The 8,925-nt window shown below is 46.1% G+C and overlaps 1 non-coding gene across 1 annotated transcript; it reads left to right on the top strand.

Annotated features, from left to right (window-relative positions):
• Window positions 1-5,945: 5,945 nt before the first annotated feature.
• LOC145400334 (5S ribosomal RNA) lies at window positions 5,946-6,064 on the top strand. The gene has a single exon (XR_013897428.1). It is a non-coding gene; the product is annotated as a 5S ribosomal RNA (ribosomal RNA).
• The last annotated feature ends 2,861 nt before the right edge of the window (window positions 6,065-8,925 follow it).

Below are 8,925 nucleotides of genomic sequence, written 5' to 3'. Positions count from 1 at the left end.
CGTACACTTTCCTTCCCTTCTCTAGATACTTCTCCACTAAACATCTTAGAACAAATATCTGATCTACACACCCTTTTCCCTTCCTAAATCCCCCTTGTTCTTCTCCAACTAGCTCCTCTGTCATATGCCTAACCTTATCAATGAGTATTCTACCATATATTTTACCAGTCACACTAAGAAGGCAAATACCCCTATGGTTACCACATACTTCTCTCTCCCCCTTTTCCTTTGTACAGAGGAACAATTATACCTGATTTCCAGTCCTCTGGAACCCTTCCCTCTTCCCAAGCCAATCTACACAACTTCCATATCCACTCCACAACAATCTCACCCCCATACCTAAGCATTTCACCACACACTCCATCAATTCCTGGGGCCTTTCCCAGCTTAATCTTCTTCATCGCTTCCACTACTTCCGCCCTACTGAGCTCTTCCTCCCTCCTCTCATCTCTTCTTCTCCCAGCCATTCCCCAACCACTTATACTCACACTGCTCTCACTCTCTACATTCAACAAATCCTCAAAGTGCTCCTTCCATCTCCTCAATTTCTCTCTTCTCCACCAACAATCTATTATTCCTATCTTTCACTCCCCTACTATTTCCCCTTTCACACTGCCTTACTTTCTTTACCTCCTTCCAAAACAATTTCTTACTCTCCCTCCATTTCACACTCAGATTCCTCCCAAACTCTTCATCCACTTTCTTCTTACTCTCCTTCACCAGTCTCTTAACCTCCCTTCTCCTGCTCACATATACCTCTCTCTTCTCTCTCTCATCTTCTCCCCTTCCTCTACTCGCCAACCATTCACCATATGCCTTCTTCTTTTGTTCCACAGCTCGCTTTCACCTCATCATTCCACCATGCTGTCCCTTGCACACCCTTGCATCTCCCCCTCACTCCACAAACCGCCTCACACGCTGCGCTTATCTCTTCCGTGAATATCTTACATACGTCTTCCACCCCTTCCATCTGCTCTAGCTCATACCTTCCCAATCTTTCTTCCACTATGCTCTTATACTCTGTCCTCTTCTCACTATCATGCAATTTCTCCACTCTTCTCACAGGAGCTGCTTCCTCCTGTCTTCCCCTTCGCCTCCTCAACCACTTTCTTTGCAGCTCTACCTTGGCCATCACTAAGTGATGGTCCGAGACTCCATTCCCCCACCCTCTCCACACCCTTGCATCCAACACTTGTCTTCTCATTCGCTCATCCACACACACGTAGTCTATCATTGCCTTTCGTTCAACAAGTTCACCATCCATCCTCCTCATTACTCTCCATGTATACCGGTGGATCATCTTATGACGAAAGTAGGTGTTGGCTATTGCCAACCCCTTACCAGCACAGATGTCCACCAAAGCACTACCATTCCCATCTACTTCCGCTGGCACACCCCACTGACCAACCACTCCATCCACTCGTACATTCCCGACTTTGCCATTCATGCCTGTGTTTATTTATAATTGTAATCAAGGTGGTTGTGTGTGTGCTTTGCAAGAAGGAGAAAGATGATATTTTCTGTCTGAATCGAAATAATGGGTGTAACTGTGTGTGTTTGGGCATGGCCACGAGCGAAATAATTGTACATCCACTTGTCACGGCAGCAGGTGATGAACTGACAAATGAGGTGTGAGAGCGTGAAGTGAAGGTCAGTCTCATGTCCCAGATGTTCGTTCACTTCCCGAAAGTTTTCACAGTTTTCTACAAGTTGCACTGCATCGAAGGATCCAAACCAGCACAACTAACCTGAGCAAATAAGTCGAGATACCAAGACTATCTATCTATCTATTGCCAGACGCCTCAATCCTGTTCAGGGTGGCCACAAACAAATCGCCTCCACGTCGCCCTGTCCCCAGCCATTCCATTGCCCTGCTCCCAACTCACACCCCCCTCTCTCATATACCTCTCCACCCCATCCCTCCATCTCATCCTCAGCCTCCCCCTCCCCCCCCCCTCCACCTCACTCACATACACTCTCCGTCATTCTTTCACCCTCCATCCTCTCCACATGGCCCAACCATTACAGTGTATTCCTCCTAACGCTTCCTATCACATCCACATCCACACCACAATGCTCCTTTATATCCTCATTTGTCAGCCTGTCTCTCCATGTGACTCCACAGGCTCCTCTTAAATAACTCATTTCCACTGCTCTCACTCTTGACTTGTGCCCTTCCAACAATGTCGAAGCTTCACTTCCATAAGTTAGAGCTGGTATCACAATACTGTCTTGTAGTAATGTTTTCACTTCCATGCTCACTGTCCTGTTTCTTATCACTGCTTTCAAGGAACCAGCAACCTTTCTTCCCTGCTGTACCCTTTCAAGCACTTCACCCTCCAAACCTCCATCCTTACTCATCACACTACCCAAGTACTTAAACGTACTCATATTTTCCAATTCATCACCATCCAACCTCGCTGTACATTCACTGACTTCACCTCTCTCAAAGACCATCACTTTACTCTTCCCTACATGCACCTTTAGATTCCATTTCTTACACACTCTCCCAAACTCATCCACCAAGCCTTGCAGCTTCCCTTCGTCATCATTCAACAACACAGTAGCATCTGCAAACAACAGTACAGGGAGTTTCCAAACACTACCCTCTCTCACCAGGGCCACTCCAACATCCACTACCCTAATTTGTACCTCTTTTATTACCCCATCCATGTACAGATTGAACAACCATGGAGACATGCCACATCCCTGTTTCAACCCAACCTTCAAAGAGAAAAATTCACTCAGTTCACCACCCACACGCACTGAAGCCTTAGCACCATCATACGTACCGGTACTCTTCACAGCATTCAACAACTTCCCATATACTCCATATATTCTTAATACTTTCCACAATCCTTGTCTATCCACCCTGTCATATGCTTTCTCCAAATCCATGAAAGCCGCATACAACTTTTCCGTTCTCTAGAAACTTTTCCACTAAAGATCTAAGAATGAATATCTGATCTATACAACCTCTTCTCCTCCTAAAGCCTCCCTGTTCTTCTCCAACTAATTCCTCTGTTATTTCCCTAACTCTGTCAATAGGTATCCTACCATACACTTTTCCTATTATACTAAGAAGACAAATGCCCCAATGATTACCACACACTTCTTTTTCCCCTTTTCCTCTGTACAAGGGAATAATTATACCCGACTTCCAATCCTCCGGAACTCTACCTTCCTCCCAGGCCAATCTGCACATCTTCCACATCCATTCTACTACTATATATCTCTCCCCCAAGCTTCAACATTTCACCACACACTCCTTCAATTCCTGGGGCTTTCCCCAATTTAACTTTCTTCATTGCTTCCACAACTTCTATCCTACTGATTTCTTCCTGTCTTCTCACCTCCCTCCTTCTCCCAACCATTCTCCAGCCACTTACACTCGCATCACTTCCATCCTCTATGTTCAACAATTCCTTAAAGTGTTCTCTCCATCTGCTCACTTTTTCTCCCTACTCCAATAGTACGGTAATCTACCATTTTTATCTTTCACTCCCCTGCTAACTTCAATTCCACCCTGTCTAACTCTACCTCTTTCCAGAACATTTTCTTACAGTCCCTCCATTTTACACTCAAATTCCTTCCAAATTCCTCATCCACACTCTTCTTACTCTCTCTTACTAATCTTTTTACCTCTCTCTTTCTTTCTACATATAACTCCTCTTCCGCCTCTCAACTTCTTCCACGCCCCTATTTCTCATCCATTCATTGTATGCTTCCTTCTTTTGTGCCACATTCTGTCTCACCTCTTCATTCCACCACGCTGTTCCTTGCACCCCCTTCCGTCTTCTCTTCATCCCACACACCACATCACATGCTGCACATATTTCTTCGGTGAATATCCTGCACACACCTTCCACGTCCCCCATCTGCTCCAATTCATGTTTGCCCAATCGTTCCTCCACTTCTCTCTTATATTCTAGCTTTTTCTCAAAATGTATTTTTCTCTTATTATCAAGTCTTTTTTGTTTGTACCTATATTAACTCATAATCATAAACAGGTGGTTATGTGTGTTTTTCAAGAGACAACAAAGATGATACTTTCTGCCTGGGTCAAGATAATGGGTGTAGTTGAGCTTGTTTGGGCATGGCCAGGAGCGAAAAATTCGAAAATCCTCTCATCACAGCAGCAGGCTCTGAACTGCTTGATGAGGTGTATAGAAGTGTAGTGTACGTCAGTCTTAAGACGTTCAGAACGTTCATTCACTTCCCCCAAATTTTCGCCTTTGTTTATAGGCCACACTCAAATGACGCCTGTGGCCATGTATCGGCTACATGCCATTTGATGCTGGCGGCCATGGAGGGGTTAAGGAAGCGGCCAGGTCACCCATTGCAATTTTACCGATGATCTCTCCAACTGGCCACGTTGTTTATCAGCCATCGCTCCAACTAGACGCATCAGTGTGTACCATGTTGAAGAAATGGAAGACTTGATGATTTAACCAAACCTAACCTAATCTAACTACTGTAAACCAAACCTAATCCAACCTAACCTTACTTGCGTTTGACAGGCAGCATTCAAATGTAAAACTGTGCGTTAGGGACAGTAAATATGGTCGGCTACTAGCAGATGTGTGCAGATTATTATGCATTCTAAATCCTCATTTATGGATTTAAGAGTTAAAGAAACAAAACAAAAACCACTAGCTGAGGTAATCTAGGAATAATAACAAGTAACCCGTGAAAGGCTCATTTCAATACAAAATATGGAAAGGCTGCACCTGCTTGGCAAAGAATTAATCCAATTTCAGTGGAAAATAGGGAAAGACTTTCCCTGTGTGGCAAAATTTTAAGGATTTATTTGTGACATTTCATACAGGAAAAAGCATTACCTAGCTAGGCGGTGAGATCTATAAAGTACCAAAACATGTGTCAATGAAAAAAAATCTACTTATTGCCAGATGTCTTAATCCTGTAGGGGGTGGCCAAAAATAAATTGCTTCCATGTCACACTGTCCCCACTCCTTTAAACAATGGCAAAAATAAATTACTATATACACACATACTTACAACTGTTTGCATACCAGTTACTGTAAATGCTTACCAGTAACATGTGTTTAGTAACAATTACTGGCGTAAGTGGTTGACAAGCCACAAGTCATAAAGGGACATTATAACAGTATGCTTTATCTTGCAGGCTTTGTACCTCTATAGATGAACCAACACTATACCCCTTCACTGCAAAGTTTTTGAAATGCAGGCATATTAATGAAAATCGCCAATTAATGTATGTATTGCATTCTACCCTAAGCCATATGGTGCAGTGACCATTCATTCTTCTATCTGCATGAGTACATGTACTTCCGATATTATTCATTTCCAATCATTTGATTAATGCTACCGTTAAGACTTTGCTACAAGGAAACTGTGCTTCTGAAAATGTCGCATTACCTTGACAATAATAGTAAGTAGAATATGAGAGCCAACGTCGCCTCACCCAGCTGTGTTTACTTGGTGTCTGACTACGGCCAATTTATGAAGAAAAATAATTTTCAGTGAAAGTTTACCATATGTGTAATTTATAGCATATACTCTGGATACCATTAAAGTAAATTGTTGATTTGGTACTTAATCGATTACGAAAACGTACCGGTATATCAGAGTGAGAAATTATAAAAATAAAATATATAACCATGTTCGTACAAGTGTACTGGGGATAGTTAAAAAAAAAAAAAAAGTATCCGATGTACGTAATAGTAAGCAATGTATTATTTCAGAACTTTTTAGTATTCAAATTCACAACAAAAGCTGAACATAAAATGTGGTTTTGACAGGGCTTTTAGAAATGTAGTTATTATACGCATGTATGATCACCGTGGCAGCTTGGCTCACGAAGTGTACAGGGTTGCCATTTGGTATTTTTCAAATCCGTTTGGTAATGAATCGCCATGATTCATTACCAAACGTATTTTTCACATGTATGAAGATACAGCTTTGCCAACGGCCATGCCACGTTGAGTACACCGCTTCCCGTCCGATCAGCGAAGTTAAGCAACGTTGGGTCTGGTTAGTACTTGGATAGGTGACTGCCTGGGAACACCAGATGCTGTTGGCATAACGTTCTCCCTACGTGACGAGTGGGGTTGGTGGAGGATTAGTGCCACTCCCTGTAAAACAATTAACTCTAAACCCTTGGCCACCCCGTTTGGGATACATGGCGTCTGGCAATGAATGAATGAAGATACAGAGAACGCAGACGGTGGATTGTCTCTGATGTTGGGGGTATCACTGTAATGTGGAGCGCCCTAGCTTCGTCTTCACTGCCGTGACGGGAACCGACTTTCCTCGGACCTTGAGTCTCATGGAGCAGAAGTCCAACTCACATCCTGAAATACCAGCCGTGGAAACCAGGGGCACCACAACACCCCCAGGAAGCGACTACGGAGGGATTTATAAGGCGAGCGCGCAGTCCACGTGATATGGGCATATGTCCCATATGGCCACGCACCTCTATTGCATGGAGCGCGCCCGGCGCAAACATCTCAGTTCAGGTGCATTGCCCCCCGGCGGAGCCAGCCCTCGCCAGGATCGGGGTGGAGCTGAAAACCCAGCTCCTGGCAGCATCCCAGTGACAGTCTGTAGCCGCACATATAAAGAGACGGCCTGTAGCTGCTCAAATAGAGCGACGGCCTGTAACTGCACTTATAAAGTGATGGCCTGTAGCTGCACCATAACGCAATGGCCTGTAGCTGCTCCAAGTGCTGCCCACCCCCACTGCAGAACCAGTGACGGCCTGCAGCCGCACTTGGGAAAAGAAAAGTATGCCTCCCTCTCCTTCTGCAGTAGACTTGAGGAGCACGACACCGGTGATGGCCGGCAGCCAGACCAGTAGTCAGGAGACGGCCTGTAGCTGCTCCTCACCTACATGTTGCTCCTCATATAGGACACTGGCAATGGCCTGTAGCCATGGCTGTGGACAGGTGATGGCCAGTAGCTGCACTTCGTCCATGGTCCCGTCAGGAGGTCGGGCCCTGGTGACGGCTGGTAGCTGCACTGACAGGAAAGGGACAGCCTGTAACCACCCTCCTCCTGTTGCCCATGGGACCTCGGCGATGGCCTGTAGCTGCATCAGGGAGAGACACCTTAAAAGTCTCTCACCCCCTGTGACTTCACAACCTGAGGGCGACCCTTGCTCAGCCCATCCCTTCTGTGGCAGAGCGAGTTGCGCCTCTACCTCTCCAACCCGAGGCAGTCCCGCAGAAGGAGAACCTCACTCTAGAGGACTGGTGGAGTGGTTCTGTGTTATCCCCGGGGGTATACACCCTTCAGCCGGTGACAGAGAGAGAGCAGACCCTGACGGACTCCTGCCAAAGGCAACACCGCAGTCCAACCCTGACAACGGCACAATGCAAGGGAGACCGCAGCCAATGGACCCTTGACGGCCCCCCCAGTACCCCAGGGCATGACCCTCCCAGCCCAGATGATGGCAACACCCTTCCCCAACCCGGCGCAGACAGGGGCGCCTACAGGAGTTGTTTGGCTCCAGCCGAAGGAGCCAGACTCCTGTGCCCAGCCCCACCAGTGAGAGGTTCTTTACTATGCCCGACCCCAGTCCACGATGGGTGACAACATCCCTGCAGGTAGCCCCGTGGCCTCTGGCGAGAGGGGACGCCACCAACACCTGGCCGACGCCTGTGAGTCTCCAGGCTACCTCTACCCGGCCCAAGCCCTCAATGATCCCCCACCAAACAGTGACTGTGCTATAAAACCTAAACATAGTCCCCATGTAGTGAATAGTGGAAATAGTGAATGACAAAGACAGTGTTCCAACCATGAATACATAGACTGCGTATACCTGTCTACTCATAATACCAAAAACACTACTCCACCATTACTTAGTGTAAAGTGGGACACTAACACCTATCCTATGAGATACATGCAACCCTAGACTAAAACTGTGTATAACCTCAAGCCAAGTGTTTTACAGTGTCTGTCCTATATCCACGTGACTGTGAGTATCCTGTAAGATACATATAATACATCTGCCAGTCCGAGTCCTGTCTAACACTCCCTGACATTGTATAGGGTACTGTGTGTGTTATGCAGGGTGTTTTTAGTCTGACCTCTCGTCCTAAAAACACCCACAACTGAGCGGAGACCACTTTCCGGCCCTGAAGTAAAGCACCCACAAAGGAACAGAGCATAAAAACTCGGCAGTATACCTTAACACATCTATTGTCTTAGTTCAAGACACCTTACAATATAGGAACAGAGAGGCACTGGATATGGTTTAGACAGGATAACAGAGTTGACTTCCCAATACAAACATACACACATACATCAAGGGCATAGCATGGTGATATTCAGACACACACAGATTGTGAGTCACTAATACACAACACCAATATTACAGTTTGGGCATAATTGTCATTTAATATTCTGGACCACATGCACTAAGGGTGGAGAGGACAAAGGGTCAGGTTGGTGAATGTTACTATAAACTTGTCAGGGTGCGAGTCACGACACTCGGGATTGTCACTTGGCCACAGCAACACTATTTCACTGGTTTCTGTCTATTCTCGGCATCCTGCTAGTATAGACCCAATGTTTCTGATCGTTTTTATGCCCGTACTTATTAATCCTTATTTCTGCCTGGACATTCATGTAACTGTGTGTCACATATATTATTACTGTCTTCACTGTTTCACTGTCACTGTTCACTACCGTCTGTGTGGTTAAGACATAAGAGAGACATTGAGGTCACCACTATACCCTTGGTTCCTGGGCTAACAGAGGTGGTGCCTGGGCGTGGGAGGGGGCCCTACTGGGGAGCCCTCCCACAGGAGGCAATGAACCACCCATAGGGACATTGTCGCCCGGGTCTTCTGCATCAGGGGGGTACAGGGAGGCTCTCCCATCTGGGGGCCTCGACCTGATAGGTGGCCCTCGTGCTGGGGCCTCATCGGCGGGGTGCAG

The sequence above is a fragment of the Coenobita brevimanus genome, chromosome 51, assembly GCF_032717465.1.
Source record: "Coenobita brevimanus isolate Jiangsu-jjx chromosome 51, ASM3271746v2, whole genome shotgun sequence".
Lineage (NCBI taxonomy): Eukaryota > Metazoa > Arthropoda > Malacostraca > Decapoda > Coenobitidae > Coenobita > Coenobita brevimanus.
Note: the sequence above shows the minus strand (reverse complement) of the source record. Positions and strands in the feature narration are given on the sequence as shown.